The 21,710-nt window shown below is 42.5% G+C and overlaps 1 long non-coding RNA gene across 1 annotated transcript in view; it reads left to right on the forward strand.

Annotated features, from left to right (window-relative positions):
- The window catches only part of LOC138370084 (uncharacterized), a 119,074-nt gene that overhangs the window by 32,726 nt on the left and 64,638 nt on the right, over positions 1–21,710 (forward strand). The window contains exon 2 of the long non-coding RNA XR_011230032.1: positions 11,928–11,977. This is a non-coding gene — a long non-coding RNA (uncharacterized lncRNA). The remainder of the gene's footprint in view (positions 1–11,927; positions 11,978–21,710) is intronic.

The following is a 21,710-nucleotide window of genomic DNA, read 5'->3' on the forward strand; positions in this document are numbered from 1 at the left end:
AATCATCCATTACAGATTATTCTTAGTTATCCTCAGTTATCTATAATTACCCCATGTTATTTTTACCCAAAGATGCACAGCGTTCGTTGGTGACTGCGTATTTAATTGATGAATTCTGACCCTGGAATTAAAGTGTAGTGTAAGACCACCACTTCTTTATTAAGTAGCAGCTAAGTGTAATTTTCAATCGCAAGGTAAATATTGTCACTTTTCCCTTTTCTGTAGCCTATTTCTGAATAAAAAAAATACGCTCTCGTGCCCGGGTTCAGGTATTTACGAGTAACCGTATTTTGCAGTCTGGATTCTAGGGCGCAAATCGATATTTAGGACTCACTTGGTAAGTTATAGACCTAAAATTTTTGAGCAAAGAAATGTTTAAGTGCGAGTGAGGCTATACGCCCCCGCCTCTATCATCCAACTTCCAAGATTAGAAATTCAACGAGCCAATAAAACTTTGCACAACTCCACTCGGTTTCCATATCTTGCGTCAAGAGTCTCCTCTATATTTTGCGAAGAAATATTTGTGCTGAAAAGCAGATAACTAGAGGTCATAGTCAGCAGATAACTAGAGGTCATAGTCGTAAAAAACAATCGTTATTTTGTGTGTGTGGCAATAGTGGTGTATTGCTGCTATAGAGAGTCCATTGCTGTGAATCTACAAGAAGTATTAAAACTGTAGTAAAATATACCAGACGGGATACCAAGGACTAAGAATCTGTAGCTACAAATAATTAACCACAGATAGGTAATAATGCACACCATGTTATTTAGAACATGGTGCATGAAATGGATATAAATTCCCCGAGGAGGAGGAGGAGGGAAGACTTCTGGAGGAGGGGATGCTTAGGGACGCCTGAAGGCAGGATAAGATGTCACCATGGATATCACCATCAGCAGCATCTGGCCTCCAGAGCACCTTCTATATCACTCATATTAACCAACACCATAAGACACATTCTCCAAACACGTCTGGGTTATGACCAGGATAGTACAAGCATAATTTTTTTTTTAGTTGCAATAATTACAATTTAGATTGTATTGTTAAAAAAAATCTAGTGGCTAATGGTTAATTTAGAGTTGAGATGATTTCTCAGTGAGCTGTGGATAGTTCGTACTTAACGTTGGGGGTAAAATGGCCCAAACAGCTTTGTAGGTCAGCAAAATATATTGGACCTCAAATGGACCCCCTCTGTCATATTTTGTTATTGTCAATAGTCATGGAATTTATGATGCGGACTGAGAGAATGTGTGTGTGTGTGTGTGTGTGTGTGTGTGTGTGTGTGTGTGCGTGCGTACTCACCTAGTTGTGCTTGCGGGGTTTGAGCTTTGGCTCTTTGGTCTCAGCTGTCAGTCAACTGATGTACAGGTTCCTGAGCCTATTGGGCTCTATCATATCTACACTTGAAACTTGTGTATGTAGTCTGCCTCCACCACATCATTTCCTAATGCAGTGTGTGTGTGTGTGTGTGTGTGTGTTTCTGGGTACCACCTCTGGTTGCGCTTGTAGGGATCCTCCACCTCGAAGAAGACGATATGCAGCATCCGGGGGAGCCTTGTGGGGGCACCCGCGTACACTCACATAGTCTTTTTTCTACACCCCCCCCCCTATATTTTTGTATTTTGTCATTTTTTTTATTTCAAATTTCATTTCACAAAAAGGGTTACAGCATGTAACCATGTACCTTGTACCTTGTACCATGCAAGGTACAAGGCTACTTGTCACAAGTTGTAGAGCTCCTCCAGCTCCTCAGATGGCGGGCAGGAACCATGGATGCAGTGATCATTTCCTCTCTGGATCGCCACACTAAGGCACTGAAATAGGAAACTGGCGGCTCTAGGGTATCTAGTTGTTTCAATTAGCTTAGAACCCAACTCCTTCATAAAATTAGCAGCACTTTTACCCCAGGCACCAAGTGTCTCTGAGGCAATGGAGACAAAATATAGATGTATATATGAGGACATTTTTTTTTGTACCGTATAAAACATTCATCTTGCCAGTTGGTTGTCTTCTGAATTAATAAAATAGTAGTGTCAAAAATATACGTAACTCAATATTTAAACATTTCTGATTCCAAATAGTCAATTTTATATTAATTTTATTTAGGTATAATTGTCGAGTGCGTTGCTTCATTGTCTGAAATTGATTTAATTAATAATTACACATTATTAATTGTTGTTCGTCACAAATAATTCACGCTACTCCTCCAGCTGACTTGTTTGTGAATACCCAGACGATCAGAAAATGATCCCAGAATACCCAGACGATCAGAAAATGATCCCAGAATACCTAGACGATCAGAAAATGATCCCAGAATACCCAGACGATCAGAAAACGATCCCAGAATACCCAGACGATTAGAAAACGATCCCATAATACCCAGACGATCAGAAAATGATCCCAGAATACCCAGACGATCAGAAAATGATCCCAGAATACCCAGACGATCAGAAAATGATCCCAGAATACCCAGACGATCAGAAAACGATCCCAGAATACCCAGACGATCAGAAAACGATCTCATAATACACAGACGATCAGAAAACGATTCCATAATACCCAGACGAGCAGAAAACGATCCCATAATACCCAGACGATCAGAAAACAATTCCATAATACCCAGACAATCAGAAAACGATCCCAGAATACCCAGACGATCAGAATGATCCCAGAATACCCAGACGATCAGAAAACGATCCCATAATACCCAGACGATCAGAAAACGATTCCAGAATACCCAGACGATCAGAGTCATCGCCCAGTTCTGACTGCGAGTGGGCCCTTTGGTATCACTGCCTCTTAACAGATCGGCTCGGCTCAGAACCTCTGCTCTGTCCTGATTACTGAGATTCGAATATATGATGACTTACATGAGAGCTCAGAGCTCATTTGAAGTGATATCTCGGGCCCAGGACACCGCTGTCCCTGCACACGCCAGGTGACGACGTCTATAAACCCTACAGCCCCCGCTCTCGTGCCAGGTAAGTCCATTACGGGCTCACCATAACCCGTGCTACTTGCAAACTTTTGGTTCCCAGTAGCTGAATCTAAAACAACAACAGCAACAACGTACAGAGGCAGGAGGGAAAGGGTGCAGGGAGGATAAAGCCGATCAATTCTGCTATAATGCTTCATTAATCGCCTTAACGCAAATAAGCTTTTTATATCGATATATTCTGATAGAGCAAGGATCGTTACTCTGGACAGGGCCAGAGTGAAGCAACGGCAGGTTATATTGCAATTGCTGTATATATATATATATATAACATGTATATTTTCATTCACTAGGATGATGGGAGATTCGAACTCGCGAATCATTTGGCAATAACGAGAAGTTAAGAGTAAAGTTACGATTATAAATACAATTTTTGTCGTGATGTTTGGGTATTCCAACACCCAAGTGGAAATGATGAATGTCTTAAGGCAGCTCTTAAGGCGGCAAAGCGTGTTCTATTTATATCGGTAACATATATTAAATGTGTATTTTACGATAAGAAAAAATATATGATATAAATACTTATCTTGCCATGTTATAATAGTATATAAATATTAATTGCCAATCATTCAACCCATTTAAGAGAATTCAGTGATCGCTTGAATCAATATGAGTTTTCCATTAACCAATTAACGTAACTGCTGTGTACTCTCGAAAATTTTCAATAATTTTTTAAGTGATAGGCTTACAGATTAGATTAATTAATTACTGGCAAATCAAATACACGAAGAATAAACCAATCAGTTTTAATTACCGTATGATAGAATTTTACCTAACTTTATTCTGCTGCGTTACAGTACAATGACACACTGCGGGCTCACCATAGCCCGTGCTACTTTTTGTTCCAAGTAGCGAATCTTAAACAACAACAAACAGTACAATGTATATTCAGAAATCGATCGCCCAAAGGAAATGTTAATAGAAATATAAGATTATATATATATATATATATATATATATATATATATATATATATATATATATATATTTAATAAATACAAAACCCTTACCTTACCTAACGTCACCCAGGTCAATATATTTATTGAAGAGCAGATTTGAACTTGGTCACCACTTTTTAGTAATTTATTTAAAGTACATATCTGTCATTTTTTATTATAATATAAACAATATGTCACTCAGTAGCAATAGCTGAATATTTGACCAGGAGAAAAATAAATGAAAGTAAATGATGTTAAATTTTGATCTTTTATTTATGTGCTATATGGCACTTGGAACACTGAAAATGTTTTATAGATCATGAAGTTAACAATAATATTTATTGCCTGACAATAATATCAATATAGGGAAGCCTGAATTATTAATTTAACAATGATTCTGTTTATTCTTTACAGAAATAATCATTCAGTTAATAATATTTGTAATTTAATATTTAATATCTTATGTTATCACAGTTTATATTACATTTATATATTATATTTATATTATAGTTAAATTTAATTATATTATAATTAATAATTATATTATAATTAATTATATTTATATCACATAATATTACATAATATTAGCAATGTTATCTGAATAATTGCTATATACAGTAATAGGAATTTTATGTATGTTAATGATATTTTTATTTACTAATACATAATCCCCTGTTTTAAGGATTGTTATTAAAATTAGGCGAATACGTTAAAATAATTTTGATGATAAACATCAGCTGACATATAACGTATGGGATTGGTTAGTTCTCAAGCTGAACTGGCAGTGTGATTGGCCTAAGGATTAGAGATACAATGTTATCTTCACGCTGATTGGTCAAGCGAAAAGTGCTAGTGGCCAAAATCGGCACAACGAAGATGAACTAGTTCAAAATCCATAAAAAGAACCTACGAATATATTTCTGAGATGAGCGTTATAGAATACCAACAAGCTTCATTTCAACTTCATTAAGCTTGAGTAACTACAAGCTCTAGCTTCATTAAATTCATAATTGACGAATTTGTGATCAAACATTTGAGAAAAAATGCATAGCGCTTAGTATAGAAAGGGGTCCAGTTACCAGTGGACTAGATGGATAGCTTCCAGGGGCCAGATTCTCGAAGCAGTTACGCAAACACTTACGAACCTATACATCTTTTCTCAATCTTTGGCGGCTTTGTTTACAAATAATTAAACAGTTAATGAGCTCCGAAGCACCAGGAGGCTGTTTATAACAATATCAACAGTTGATTGGGAAGTTTCATGCTTGTAAACTGATCAGTAAATGTAACCAAAGCCGTCAAAGATTGAGGAAAGATGTACACGTTCGTAATTGTTTGCGTAACTGCTTCGTGAATCTAGCGAATTGGCCCAGACGGCGTTAAAAAATAGTAAAACATAAAAGCCTCACACACAGGCGCGGGAAACTTTTGGGGGACAGCACTTGGTGCGGGCGGGGGCGGGGCACCAGAAGACATTTATGGGAATGAGCAAAGTTTATTTTTCTTCACTAAAACATTTCCCCGTGATATATACTGTAAGTTTGAGGGGGACATCTCGACGACAAAGACGCTTGTGCCACGATATATTGGTTGAGATTCTGTCCGAAGGCTGGCTCTCTCTCTCTCTCTCTCTCTCTCTCTCTCTCTCTCTCTCTCTCTCTCTCTCTCTCTCTCTCTCTCTCTCTCTCTCTCTCTCTCTCTCTCTCTCTCTCTCTCACACACATCGAAAATTATTTTTATGTTTGAGAGCGATATAGGCCTTTCCAAGGTCAACAAATAGTCCAAATAGTCCTATTGGCTATTCATTTTTGTCAAGAACGGAGTGCGTCAAGTCAAGCATATTTAATATTTCAGCATTAATGCTTTTTTTTAGGAATCTGCAGTCAAATTGGCAAGAGATACGTTTATTAAGAGAGGAGCAAAGCTGTTTTCTCATTAGTTATGCAAATATTATAGATAATGATAATCTTCCTCTTTTAGTAGTACTTATAGAAACGATGAGGACCATAGTACATATATCGACGTACAACGCAGTTAGAAAGTAGAAATCGATACTGTTGAAATTGGACAGACCGGAAAAAATGTTCTATTTATGTTGCAAAACAAAATTGACCTAACCTAACCTTCCTAGGTCTAATACACCACGCTATTTGAGGCCTAATATAGTACATATGTGTACTATACTAGGCCTAGGAATATTGAAATTTGTTTTAGCTATATTTTTTTCGGACTATAAAAATGAGTAGTACAAAATTCTACTATATAAATTGCTTAGTACGTCAATGTTTGTACTATGATGTACATAGTTACAAAAAAAGTATTATCTAAACAGGAGGATGAGTTGAGATAATGAGGTATGTTTCATGTGTCTAAAGTTGTTGATTTCAGTGAAATCTCAATTTTTATGAACTGCGTTCATAAATATTCTGATATCCTCAACATCTGGTGTGTGTTGAGGATATCAGGGCAAGTTCTCAGAGTTCCACTGATTTATTTCAGAATTGGCACTTGGTCTACCTTGTCAGTTCCCCTTAATGACTTGAACGTTCTCCTAATTTACCAGCTGATTGGTCTGGCCCCCAGGGTGACGAGGCTCAGTTCACTCAGGCTTTACTGCCATTGTCTCCACAATCGACTTGAGAATGGTCCAGGGCGGACCAAAACGTCGTCGTCCTTTCACTTTCTAGTGTGTGGTTTGGTCAACATATTTCAGCCATGTTATTGTGACTCCTCGTCTGCATTGACTGGTATGGGGCAAGTCTTGTCGCAGTGGTCTACACCTCCAGTTATACTTTATACTCTTGTAAGGGGAAGAGAGAATGGGTCCTGATAGGGGAAGGAGAGTGGGAAGGACCTCTATAAGGAATGGTGGAAGGCGAACGGAAGGGGTCTCTGGAAGGGAAGGGGTATTAATTAAGAGAGTTGGAAGGTGTCTGGGAAAGGGAGAAAGGGGGTATGGGAGGGTCTCCAGTGAGGGTGGGGGAGGAGCGTGGTAGCCTGGTGCCCCGGACACAACGGGGCACAAAATTAGATTCTCGCGCCTCTCTGGCGTTCTCTCTGGCGGGAAATATCGCGACATTTTCCAGTTTTGTAAATAACGACGAGTGCGGACTTTGCAGCGAGTGATCCCTGCCGCTAGTCAAGTTGGTTTATGGCTGATTTATTTTTTAGCTCTGCTGTGGAATATTTGGAACCCTAATTGTGTGTGTGTGTGTGTGTGTGTGTGTGTGTGTGTGTGTGTGTGTGTGTGTGTGTGTGTGTGTGTGTGTGTGTGTGTGTATTTACCTAAGTATAGTTTCGTGATGAGAGCTAAGCTCTGTGTGTGTCTGTATGTGGCGGTAATATTTGTCAAGTGTGACCATTGTAAAGACCAAAGTACTTCAAGTTTGGTAAATGTTGCGTTGGTGTTAATGGACTCTGCGGAGATTTACGGCTTCCTGGACATTATTGTGTGTGGAGAGGGGAGGGAGGGGGTGCGTGAGAGTTGGGGGGGGGTGATTGTGAGTGTTGGGGGAGGGGGTTGTGAGTGTAGGTGAGGTGGTGGGGTTTGTTGGTGAGGTCGGAGCAGTGTTTAATATTTGTGTCTGCATGATCGAGTTGTTTTATTCATACCTGCGCTACCTCTTGGGCGGCGTAATCTTCCTCAATCTATCAGTCGAGTTGTGTGTGTGTGTGTGTGTGTGTGTGTGTGTGTGTGTGTGTGTGTGTGTGTGTGTGTGTGTGTGTGTGTGTGTGTGTGTATGTGTGTGTGTGTGTGTGTGTGTGTGTGTGTGTGTGTGTGTGTGTGTGTGTGTGTGTGTGTGTGTGGGGAAAGAGGGTGGGGGGTGGGGTATATGCAGGGTCGTGCGCCTATACCAATCATATACAGTTTATATTTAATATTGTGTATTGAGTTAAATTCGACAGCGTCATATAATCCATTTAGTTGATTTACAATTTTATTACAATGAAAAAGTTTTCTGTAACATATCAGTGATTGACTTGTCCGCAGGCTCTGCCGGTGCTGCTAACTTTGAACACTGCTCCACTATCTTCTTAGTCAATAGCCATTAGAATCTTGTATATCGTTATGATGTCTCCCTTATTCGTTCCTTCCCTTCCTTACCTCATAGCTTCAGTCTCCTCTTGCTTTTATTAGGCTTAGTTGACCAGACCACACACTAGAAGGTGAAGGGACGACGACGTTTTGATCGACTTGAGAATGGTCCAGGACGGACCGAAACGTCGTCGTCCCTTCACCTTCTAGTGTGTGGACTGGTCAACTTACTTTAGCCACGTTACTGTGACTCATCACCTGCATAGGCTTAGCTAATAGTTGCCTCACAATTCAAGTATTTACTCATATTTTGAATACAGAATTTGGCAAGCGTCAAATTTGAAGCGTACGAAGAGAATTTCTCAGCGTCAAATTTGCTTAACAAGAAGTGTACGAACCTGAGCGACCCAACAAATCTTTCGTACCGTGGGTGGATTGTCCGAGAAAGCATCAATATTACGGTAATTCCAATTTCTCTAAAGCGTCGTAATTTTTTAGGGTATGGTCGCAGCCCGTCCTATAAACAGACCCAAAAGTGATTCCATGCACCCGCCAAACCCCCTGTTTATGCAACCCGTCCTCGACTCAAGTCCATTACATTCAGCGGTCAACCCCACAGACGCATTCATAAATTTTAACATGCTGTTCATTCAAAACGGGAATTTTCGCAAGTATAAATTAATATTATAATATATTAACATATTGTGCATATATAGGCATAGGTTAGGTTAGGTGTTTAGGTTCTGTTGGCGATTATTTGTATTTGTAGTACGGGGGTGAAGCATTTATAGTGTTGTGGTTCGAACAAAATTCGTCAGTGAAACACTTGTTCCGGATATGTTCGAACGTCAGCAGTTGTGAGTCGTGTGTGAACCGCTTTTCATTCATAAACAGGGGGTTTGGCGGGTGCATGGAACCACTTTTGGATCTTTGTTTGGAGGACGGGCTGACGACTCACAACTGTTGACGTTCGAACATTTCGGAACAAGTGCTTCACTCACGAATTTTGTTCGAACCACAACGCTGTAAATGCTTCACCCACGTACTACAAATACAAATAATCCCCAACAGAATCTAAACACCTAACCTAACCTATGCCTATATATGCACAATATGCTAATATATTATATTAATTTATATTTGATAAAATTCCCGTTTTTAATGAACAGCATGCGCGTGTGGGGGTCGACCGCTTAATGTAATGGACTTGAGTCGAGGACGGGTTGACGGTCGATACCGTCAAAATTGAGGTGCATTGAGTGTGAGGACAATTGTATTCTGCAGTGTTTCGAAGCCCCGTCAATTAACTTAGTTACTGGAGAGTGAAGTGCGGCTGCCCGGCGGCCCAGGCTCCAGGCGGCTGCCCGGAATTCAAATGACTTGGGAAAACTGGCGGGAACAAGACACTACTCAATACTTCTCTTTTTAGCGCTAAAACTACGACCGCCTGTAGACGTAGGTCGCAGTAACGATGCTGCGAAATTAGGTTGTTACGACTGATTGCCCGAAAAGCTGATGGTCTGTGATGTATCGTATTAGAAAGAATGTTTTATATTTGATTGCATAAGACGTCTTCTACGGTAGATAACGTGTAGTTTAACGCACTTGCGTCCAGTTAACATTTACCTGATTAATTATATGAAAGAGAATGTCCCAAGTTGGAGACCCAGATGTTTGCGGTTTCGCTCACACAGTTTTCCATAGTTGGGGTCGAGGTCGACCCCCAATGCCCTCCCTTCAGTAGGATTGGCTCCTATTGTGAAACCTGCGATTCCTCTGAAATCTAAAATTGAAATTTGGTTCCCATGGAGTTTTTCAGCTGTTCATCACAAAAAAAAACCAAAATCGTTTACAACGTTGAATTAAAGCAACTATATTAAAAATAACGTTGTCTGTTGGAAGCATTTATTGTATATTCAGAGACAAAGAATGGGAGGGAGAGAGAGATTTTTAGAGTTCTTTCTTTATTATGCACCCCATACCCCATCCCGTGGGCGGTGGCGGAAAGAGTTACAGAGGCACATAATGGGGTCAGGTACCATTATAGTTCCATAGCCTAAATGAGCCCCCATAGTTCATTTAGCTAAGCAAGTGACAATCTTTTGAAGCGAGTTACACAATTTTTAATGTATGCATATATATATATATATATATATATATATATATATATATATATATATATATATATATATATATATATATATATATATGTCGTACCTAATAGCCAGAACGCACTTCTCAGCCTACTATTCAAGGCCCGATTTGCCTAATAAGCCAAGTTTTCATGAATTAATGTTTTTTCGTCTACCTAACCTACCTAACCTAGCCTAACCTAGCTTTTTTTGGCTACCTAACCTAACCTTACCTATAAATATAGGTTAGGTTAGGTTAGGTAGGGTTGGTTAGGTTCGGTCATATATCTTCGTTAATTTTAACTCCAATAAAAAAAATTGACCTCATACATAGAGAAAAGGGTTGCTTTATCATTTCATTAGAAAAAAATTATAGTAAATATATTAATTCAGGAAAACTTGGCTTATTAGGCAAATCGGGCCGTGAATAGTAGGCTGAGAAGTGAGTTCTGGCTACTAGGTACGACATATATATATATATATATATATACATATATATATATATATATACATATATATATATATATATATATATATATATATATATATATATATATATATATATATATATATATATATATATGTCGTACCTAGTAGCCAGAACGCACTTCTCAGCCTACTACGCAAGGCCCAATTTGCCTAATAAGCCAAGTTTTCATGAATTAATTGTTTTTCGACTACCTAACCTACCTAACCTAACCTAACCTAACTTTTTCTGCCACCTAACCTAACCTAACCTATAAAGATAGGTTAGGTTAGGTTAGGTAGGGTTGGTTAGGTTCGGTCATATGTGTACGTTAATTTTAACTCCAATAAAAAAAAATTGACCTCATACATAATGAAATAGGTAGCTTTATCATTTCATAAGAAAAAAAATTGAGAAAATATAATTATTCAGGAAAACTTGGCTTATTAGGCAAATCGGGCCTTGCATAGTAGGCTGAGAAGTGCGTTCTGGCTACTAGGTACGACATATATATATATATAAAGACTAGATATAAAAATTAATTTTGGAGAATTGATTTTTCAATTACCATCATCAGTGAAAAGAAACATAAGAAAGATCGAGAAAATTCGTGTTAGAATTATTAATCTTACTTTTTCGGTCATATTTAATAATATATGTCTACAGGAAAGACTGCTACCAAAATATACTAATGTATATATATATATATATATATATATATATATATATATATATATATATATATATATATATATATATATATATATATATATATATACAATCACTTACACAAATACATATACACATCGATAATCCTCTGTATCACAAGTGATCCAACAAGAGATTCACAACAGTCACTATACAAGGCACTTTACATCTATGGTGAGTCGCACAGTTACTAGTCTTGCTCCACACCCACCCAACTGGGCGGCAGCTTTACAGTCATGTGCTCCACACCCACCCAACTGGGCGGCAGCTTTACAGTCATATGCTCCACACCCACCCAACTGGGCGGCAGCTTTACAGTCATATGCTCCACACCCACCCAACTGGGCGGCAGCTTTACAGTCATGTGCTCCACACCCACCCAACTGGGCGGCAGCTTTACAGTCATATGCTCCACACCCACCCAACTGGGCGGCAGCTTTACAGTCATGTGCATGCATTACCTACAGTAAGCAAAGAGAGAGATCTTAAAATTACTACCCTGACCATTCTCTCCACGATGCAGAATTTATAAGATAATTATAGAATATAGTTTACGATTATAGAATTTCGGGATGTAATAGATTCAAAGAGAGTGGTTGTAAATAACGGTGTTGCTGGGTCTTTGAATCTCATTTGTTTCTTAATGTTTTTCAGTGTACAGAACGGCCTTTAAGGCGACCACAGCATCGGTGGAGTACATACAGGTCAGTCCTTGTGTTGGTGTCTTTGTACGTTGTACCTCGCTGGCGGTTCCCTGCTCGTATGGTACGAGTGGTACCTGGTGGAGTGGTACCCTGCGTGTGGTACCTCGCTGGCGGAGCCACACAACAGCTGTCCCTCAATGCAGTAATGGCAGCATTGAGGCACAAAAGATTCCCTCAACTCTGCCGTCATAACTGTTACTCTCAATACACCGTCGTTATTTCTGTACGTCATATTTCCTGACTGCTGGACCGGGGACAGACTTGTCTGTACCTCTCTCTCTCTCTCTCTCTCTCTCTCTCTCTCTCTCTCTCTCTCTCTCTCTCTCTCTCTCTCTCTCTCTCTCTCTCTCTCTCTCTCTCTCTCTCTCTCTCCCCCCCACCCTTTCTCTCTCTCTCTCTCTCTCTCTCTCTCTCTCTCTCTCTCTCTCTCTCTCTCTCTCTCTCTCTCTCTCTCTCTCTCTCTCTCTCTCTCTCTCTCTCCCCCCCCACCCTTTCTCTCTCTCTCTCTCTCTCTCTCTCTCTCTCTCTCTCTCTCTCTCTCTCTCTCTCTCTCTCTCTCTCTCTCTCTCTCTCTCTCTCTCTCTTTCTCTCTCTCTCTCTCTCTCTCTCTCTCTCTCTCTCTCTCTCTCTCTCTCTCTCTCTCTCTCTCTCTCTCTCTCTCTCTCTCTCTCTCTCTCCAAATAAGATATATAATCACCTTTATCGAGACGATAGGTGATAGCATAACACCCCAGCCTCGTGAACAGGATAGCAAGAGGGGCCTGATGGCTGAGCGGACAGCGCTCGGGACTCATAATCCTAGTGAGCGGGGATCGATTCCCGGCGATGGAGGAAACAAATGGGTAGAGTTTCTTTCACACTGATGTCCGTGCTCACCTAGCAGTAAATAGGTATCTGGGAGTTAGACAGCTGCTACGGGCTGCTTCCTGTGTGTGTGTGTTTTTGTGTGTGAAAAACAATCAGTTGATTGATTGACAGTTGAGAGGCGGATCGAAAGAGCCAGAGGTCAACCTCCGCAAGCACAACTAGGTGAATACACTACACCTGGTGAACAGGATAGCATCTTTAAACCCCTAAATATGAACTCTGGCAAAACCGAACATATTCAATACTCGGGATCTCTCTCAGATGTAGAAACCCTTCTCCTTCCCCCCCCCCTTCCCCTATCCCTCCTCCCCCTCCCCCATCCTGCTCGGCATCCCCCCCTCCCATCAGAAACCTCCCTACGGGGGGGGGGATATACTGGCCTCTAGTATCATCCTCTCTACTTCAAAAAGGAATCAAGTGATGTATATACTCACACTGGCTTAGCACTTTCTCCTCATAATTATCAAACCTTCAAAGGTAATCCATGATGTCGGAACAATTAGGGAGCTGTTAGATCATAAGCCTGTTTTAAACTCTAAATCAATACAAAAAAAGCTGGATATTACAACACTCATCTGTGGTCGAGCCTCCCCACTGACTAGCTCTAACGACGGGGGCAACAAAGCACAACACGTACGGAACACGTACGGAACACACACGGAACACACAGGCTACAAACAAACGGATAAAATCTATGATAGGTTTCGAATGTGAACACATGTATATGGGCAGCACCAGACGTCCGTCAGACTGTGCGACACAGTGGTTGCCAGGATCAGGTTCGGTTACCGTTACCTGTGGCAGGTGGCAACTGTTACCTGCGGCAGGTGGCTACCGTTGCCTGTGGCAGGTGGCTACCGTTACTTGCGGCAGGTGGCTACCGTTACCTGTGGCAGGTGGCTACCGTTACCTGTGGCAGGTGGCTACCGTTACCTGCGACAGGTGGCTACCGTTACCTGTGGCAGGTGGCTACCGTTACCTGTGGCAGGTGGCTACCGTTACCTGCGACAGGTGGCTACGGGTGACGGATCTCCCAATCCTGAGCACTCCAGGTGCAAACTCTGTGAGCAGGAACTGCGGCATGATCTCCCACACTACATCACCAAATGCCCAGTTATTAGACCATTCAGACCCGTTGGCATGAGGTACCTGGAGGCTCTGACCTCTTCACCCAGTCCGTCCTTGTAAGGTTCCCTAAGGTCAAGAAAACGGTGAATGTAAAGTGCCCTGATTCCGAACCTACCAGAGGACCCAAATCAGAAAATGGGACAGTACGTCACTTTCGCCAGCCGCTTCCATTTTTTTTCTAGTACGTCAATTTCTGACCTTAAGTAACGCATACGTGCGAAAAGCGACGTTCTTTGTAGGAGGAGAGGTTGTTTCACCTCTCCCGTATACACCCCTGAAACTAGGGCAGTTTGGTCGTTTGTGAGCTCAATAGGTTTATGGTGATTTGGCCCGACTCGACGTCTCTCTTCATGTTTGTTAAGTGTTCATCTAGTCGAGAGAAGTTTTGAGAAGCAAGCGAATAATTGACCTCGTTTCTAACCGGCCGTGTAACTTAGTTGTTGACACGTGTCTTGTATGCCGCTGTTGACGCAACTTGAGACTTGACTCAAGTTGGCACAGTGCCAAGGCTGAGCCGCCCTGGGCTGTGATTCCTAGCAGTGCCAAGGCTGAGCACCCCGGGGCTGTGACTCCTAGCAGTGCCAAGGCTGAGCCGCTCTGGGCTGTGACTCCTAGCAGTGCCAAGGCTCAGCACCCCTAGGCTGCGACTCCTAGCAGTGCCGAGGCTCAGCACCCTGGGCTGTGACTCCTAGCGTCACCCAGAAACTACCCCACCCAAATTTAAGACCCATTTTTTTTGTCTTTAAGATGACCTGCGTCTAAAACTCTCTCTCACGCACACACAAGGATTTACGCAGCCATTTACGGATCTTGTACAGCTTTCCTGAATGATGACGGCTTTGTTAACTCACACTTTGTTGCGTTGTGGCATGCTGGGGAGAGGCTGGAGGGTCTGGAACGGCTGGAGGCTCTGGAACGGCTGGAGGCAGAAAGGTTCCAGCGAAGCCTACTGGATGAGCTGGTCCGCGCTGCCTGGGTGGGTGTGTGAGCACTTCCCGCTTGATGAGATTATATTATTTCTCGCTCATATAAAACACAGGAATGGGGCTCTCTACGAGGGGAGGGAATGCATTCCAGTTAGGGAGTGAAATATACGTAGTGTCTGTGAAGTAGTGGGGGCGGCGGCTGTGTGGCTTGGATTAAAATAGGGTATAAATACTGTTTAAGATGCTATTATCCTCGACGCTAATGTTTGTAATTTGCATGCATTCCAGCAGCCAGACGGAGACTTGGACACTATATAGCTTTCACCCACGCCAGAACGCACACACACACACACACGCACGCAAACACTTAACCACCACAGCGCACCAGCAAGCACCCAAACACACACACATCCCCCACATACCTTACTCACGCTCACACACGCAAAAAAAAAGTGTGTGCATGTCACACACAAGTGCATGTCAAAAAGTGTGTGCCCCTTGCCCGCCCGCCGCCACCCCTCCATCCACAAACCACACACAGAAACACTTGCCGGTAAACCTAACTATAAATCTTATGCCCAGAACACACATTAGCATAACATCGCCATCAGCATATGCCACACACACACACACACACACACACACACACATACACACACACACACTCTGGCCAGCGTCTGTGTGTATCCTTCAGAAACTTGGAGCAAAGAACCTTACAGACTTTTTTGTAGATATTCTCTCAGACCCGCTCTTAAAATATGCAGCCCCGGCATGGAACACTCGCCTGAGAACAAATCAAAACTTTTAAAATGATCCACAGATGTGCAGCACATCTGGATCCTGAGCTGAAGGGCTTGAGCTACGAGGAAAGACTTGAGTGCATCAATACATTTGAGAAGAGGAGAGCCAAATGGACATGACAATAACATGTATAACATGTTTAGGTGGAACTGAACAAGTACAGAAAGCAGGATTTTTTAAAGTTAGGAACAATAGAACAAGCTAGGAACGTCAGAACAAGCTAGGAACGTCAGAACAAGCTAGGAACAACAGAACAAGCTAGGAACAACAGAACAAGCTAGGAACAACAGAACAAGCTAGGAACGTCAGAACAAGCTAGGAACGTCAGAACAAGCTAGGAACAACAGAACAAGCTAGGAACAACAGAACAAGCTAGGAACGTCAGAACAAGCTAGGAACGTCAGAACAAGCTAGGAACGTCAGAACAAGCTAGGAACAACAGAACAAGCTAGGAACAACAGAACAAGCTATGAACAACAGAACAAGCTAGGAACGTCAGAACAAGCTAGGAACAACAGAACAAGCTAGGAACAACAGAACAAGCTAGGAACGTCAGAACAAGCTAGGAACAACAGAACAAGCTAGGAACAACAGAACAAGCTAGGAACAACAGAACAAGCTAGGAACAACAGAACAAGCTAGGAACGTCAGAACAAGCTAGGAACGTCAGAACAAGCTAAGAACGTCAGAACAAGCTAGGAACGTCAGAACAAGCTAAGAACGTCAGAACAAGCTAAGAACGTCAGAACAAGCTAGGAACGTCAGAACAAGCTAGGAACGTCAGAACAAGCTAGGAACGTCAGAACAAGCTAGGAACGTCAGAACAAGCTAGGAACGTCAGAACAAGCTAGGAACGTCAGAACAAGCTAGGAACGTCAGAACAAGCTAGGAACGTCAGAACAAGCTAGGAACAACAGAACAAGCTAAAAAGTCAGAACAAGCTAAGAACAATAGAACAAGCTAAAAAGTCAGAACAAGCTAGGAACAGCAGAACAAGTTAAGAACGTCAGAACAAAAGGGCGTAGATGGAAACTATAGATTTAAAATTAGTCAAAGATATCGGAAAAAAGGTGTTTTCAGTGCCCGAGCTGGCAGCAGTATGTGAAGATGTCGTTCCAGCTAACTCATTTTATATTGAAATATTCTTCCGTGGGAACTGAGTTATTGCATTAATCTAAGAAGCTGGGCTGAGAGCCCAACTTGTCCCTGTAAGAACACAGACACACACATCTGGTGGCTGAGTGGATAGCGCTTGGGATTCATAATCCTAGGGTCCGGGGATCGATCCCCGGCTTTCTTTCACCATGATTCCCCCCCCTGTTCACCTAGTAGTAAATAGGTACCTGGGAATTAGACAGCTGCTACGGGCTGCTTCCTCTGTGTGTATGTGCGCGTATGTGTGTGTGTGTGTGTGTGTGTGTGCGTGCGTATTCTTACAACTTGTCAAGTGGTACACTTTTAAGGGCTTTTATATAAGCCAATTATAGTACTTAGGTGGAGGAATTTTTATTTTTGTTTTCACGCAATTTATGGGTTTTGACCCATTCGTTAGACAGGATTATATTGTCAAAAATCCGTGTTGTTTATTCTTTATTGGTTTCTGCCATTTCTCTTATTCAGCTGGTGGTTGGTATAGAGATTGCCTCGCTTTTTGCAGGTCCGGGTTCGATCCCCAGTGGTGCAGTGCGGCCCATTACTGGCTTAACACCAACTTATAATGACCCACCTATAATAACCAATCTATACTAACCCACATATAATGACCCCACCTATATTAACTTACTCACCATGACTCACCTACATACTAGGCGACCTGCTATAATGACCTCTATAATGACTATAATGACATATTAAAAAGTCTGTGTGTGTTAACTTAGGAGCAGGGAAGGGAATTATCAGGGGGAAAGCGTCAAGCCATTGCGACTGTGTAGGACTTGGAAGGGGTTAGGATAAGGATTTGGGATGGGACGGGGGGGGGGGGAGGGGGGATATGAGTGGGATTGGGTGGTTATAAATAGGAGCTGCCTCGTATGGGCCAATAGGCCTTGTGCAGTTACCTTTATTCTTATGGTCTTATGTAATCCAAAAAGTCTAGGATTTTGTGAAAATCTGGAAAAAAGTCTGGGTTAGGTTAGGGCAGCCTAAGTTAGGCTAGGGCAAGTTAGGTTAGATTAGGGCAAGTTATGTTAGGGCAATTTAGGTTAGGTTAGGGCAAGTTAGGTTAGATTAGAGCAGATTGGCATAAAGATTGGACAGGTTAGGGGTTCTTTTGGCCACCTGTCTTCTCATCTAATCAATCCGTTAAAAATCCGTTAAAATCCGTTTAAAATCCGTTAAAATCCGTTAAAAATCCGTTAAAAATAACGGAGCACCAATCCGTTAAAAATACGTGACGTGTCAGAAACAAAGGACAGTAATATGGAGGTTTTCTCTGCCTCGGCTTATATAGGCTGAGTGTATGCATTACGTTTTTGGTTAGGCCAAACAGCTGTATTTTGTACGGAGTGGCAAACCGATAGAACGAGCTGCTTTTGCTGGGCGAGAGATATTCAAGACAAGAAAAATTGATGGATTGGCTGGATAGCCAATAATGTGAATGTGCATGACGACAATGAGGTAAAAAAGCATTAAACACAAAATATCAGTAAACCAAAAATCAGTTCACTATAAAAGCATTTTCCTAAAAAGTTCACGAAAAGCTACAAAATACACAAAAAAGTGTTTTTGTGTTTTTTGTGTGTGTGTTTTTTTGTTTTTGTGTTTTTTATACACAAAAAAGCAGCGCACGCAAAAGCAGTATACAAAATAATTCACATAAAAAAAGCATTTCAAAGGGACATTTGACATTCCCAGCTTCCTCACATGACGGGGACTAATCGGTAAATATGTCCCGCTTAAAGTGACCTTAGAAAACCGCGGGAAATACATCCCGCTTCGTAGCGGGACGTATTTCCCGCGCTTTTCGTCCGCGAGGCGGCAGACGTATTTCGTATTTCGTCCGCTAGGCGGCGGACGTATTTCGTATTTCGTCGGCTAGGCGGCGGAGGACAGAGGACGCAGGACGATAAAGCCTGCAACAATGTAAGCTGGTGATATATTGTTGCCTCTTGTGTCTAATACTGTAATATAGGAGCTGCTGACCCCAGCCATTCCTCTTGTCCCCAGTCCTCAAGTGAGGGGGAAGGAGAGGTTGGTATTAGGGAGGTTAGAGACTCTACAGGTCAGCGGAGATTGTGATCCTCAACGAGTCGCTCGTTGGTCTAGTGGTAGAGAGTATACGGCTTGGTAGTGCCAGGGTCGTAGGTTCGCAAACACCTCATTGCCCTAGCGGATTTTCTCATATCACAGAAATGGGATATATTTATGAGAGAACCTTTTGTGTGTGTGTGTGTGTGTGTGTGTGTGTGTGTGTGTGTGTGTGTGTGTGTGTGTGTGTGTGTGTGTGTGTGTGTGTGTGTGTGTGTGTGTGTGTGTGTGTGTAAGTGTAACTTTTAAGCATATTGTGGTCCATTGGTTAAGGCGCATGTCTGAGGTAACCAGGACGCTGGTTCGATTCCCGTCCTGCGTTATGAGTTTTTCTCATAACAAATCGCCGCCTCGGTGTTTCCATGCAGGATGAGTCCTGCACAGTGCCACAGCTAGCACCCTGAGCATGTGTGGCACAGTGCCACAGCCAGCACCCTGAGCATGTGTTGCACAGTGCCACAGCCAGCACCCTGAGCATGTGTTACACAGTGCCACAGCCAGCACCCTGAGCATGTGTTGCACAGTGCCACAGCCAGCACCCTGAGCATGTGTTGCACAGTGCCACAGCCAGCACCCTGAGCATGTGTGGCACAGTGCCACAGCCAGCACCCTGAGCATGTGTGGCACAGTGCCACAGCCAGCACCCTGAGCATGTGTTGCACAGTGCCACAGCCAGCACCCTGAGCATGTGTGGCACAGTGCCACAGCCAGCACCCTGAGCGTGTATATCCACACCTACCATGGAGATATACCAACAACGCAGTGCTCGTCTGCTCTTGAAGTGAAGACCGCTAGCGAAGATCAGCGCTGCCGGCTGATCCCTCCTCTCCACGTCGGCCTATCGGGAAACCGGCCCGATAATATACACTCAGGCCTTCAGCACGCGAAGGCCTGAGTGTATTGAGGAGTCTGGAGCGAGATGGGGGTAGAGGGTGTGTGTGTGTGAGAGGCAGGGACCCGCTGCTGGGGCGGTTGTGTTGTGAGGTGCGCCCTCTCTCCACTCTCTCACTCGCCATGTCAACAACCTTACATTTTTTTTAAAGTGTTTGCACACTAAATATAATTTAGAAGTGTGTGTGTGTGAGTGTATTCACCGATTTGTACTCATTTATTTGTGCCTGCAGGATCGAGTTGTAGCTGTTGGACCCCGCTTTTCTTGCCGTTGGTTCCTGACCTGTTTCTCTATCATACCTGATAGAGTATGCGCGCGCACACACACACACACACACACACACACACACACACACACACACACACACACACACACACACACACACACACACACACACACACACAACAGGAGTGTGTGTGTGTGTGTGTGTGTGTGTGTGTGTGTGTGCGCTCGCGCACTTACCTAGATACATTCATCTAGCTGTGCTTGTAGAGGTGAATACTGACTTCTAACTCCACCATCCGAATTTATGTTTAGTTCGATGCAATTGCTTAATTCCCATGTGTGTTTCCTGTCGTATTGACATCAAAAGATGTGCATCTAGTTAGCGTCAAGTCCTTCTAACCAAGTACACTTACTGACTAGTCCAACACTGAGGTACTCTCACACATTGCCGTGGCTCATGTGTGAGCTAATATTCATCTATGTCCATTATGTTCCTTACCACCTTCCTCAATGGCACTCCTTCAACCGCCTTAACACTCTTCTTGATGCCCCAGCCTCCGTCTCCAGTTTGCATAAGAGTCTCTCGTGAAGAAGAGTCTCAAGAGCTTTCTGAGAGCTAAGGGAGATATACATTCTTCTCAACACACTTTTTCTCCTGTAAGATTGTTGCTAGTATGTTGTAACACAGTGATAAGCTGCTCTAACACAATGTTTCTTCGCTTAATCTATGTTGGTGTATTAGTGTTGCTGCTCAAGGGGCCAGACTCACGAAGCAGTTAAGTAAACACTTACGAACCTGTACATCTTTTCTCAATCTTTGGAGGCTGTGTTTACAATTATTAAACAGTCAATGAGCTCCGAAGCACCAGGAGGCTGTTTATAACAATAACAACAGTTGATTGGGAAGTTTTCATTCTTGTAAACTGTTAAAAAAATGTAACCAAAGCCGTCAAAGATTGAGGACAGATGTACACGTTCGTAAGTTCTTGCGTAAGTGCTTTCGTGAATCTGGCCCCTGGCGTCGCGTATACTGTGTATGACAGGTATAGTCCTAACAAATATACAACACGAGTAGAAAGTTGTAACAAAGTTGCGCATTTAACTCCCTGCTTAGCTTTCTAACTGACGTCCGTAAGTTTTGCTAGTATTGCGCATGCCGCTGATGTTGTGATGTTTATGTGATGTAACCCTCAGTGGGAGGGGTGGTAATGAGTGGTACTTGGGCTTTGTTTTAAAACTGGCTCCATTATTTCGGGTTGCCTGATGTCTGTCATCATTTTAAGCGTCAAGTTAATCTGTTCTGAATCTGTTTTTGTTTGGGAAGCGACTCTCGCTTGCACAAGAGTAGGATAGTGTTAAAATATTGTTAATTACTTTTGACGTCATTCAACACCATTACTGCGATCTTGCCCCCTACCGCCCTCTTTCCTTAACTCCAAACTACACCAATAGCTTTACCGTCATCATTACCTTAATTACTCCATCACCAACACTACCACAACAACCACCATCACCACCACCACCACCACCACCACCACCACCACCATCACCACCACCACCACCCCCTCCAACACCACCACCACCACCGACAATAACCATATGAACACCAAAGCCATAACTTGTAGAGTTGTCACATTCCATAACGCTC

Source organism: Procambarus clarkii, chromosome 30 (genome assembly GCF_040958095.1).
Source record: "Procambarus clarkii isolate CNS0578487 chromosome 30, FALCON_Pclarkii_2.0, whole genome shotgun sequence".
NCBI lineage: Eukaryota > Metazoa > Arthropoda > Malacostraca > Decapoda > Cambaridae > Procambarus > Procambarus clarkii.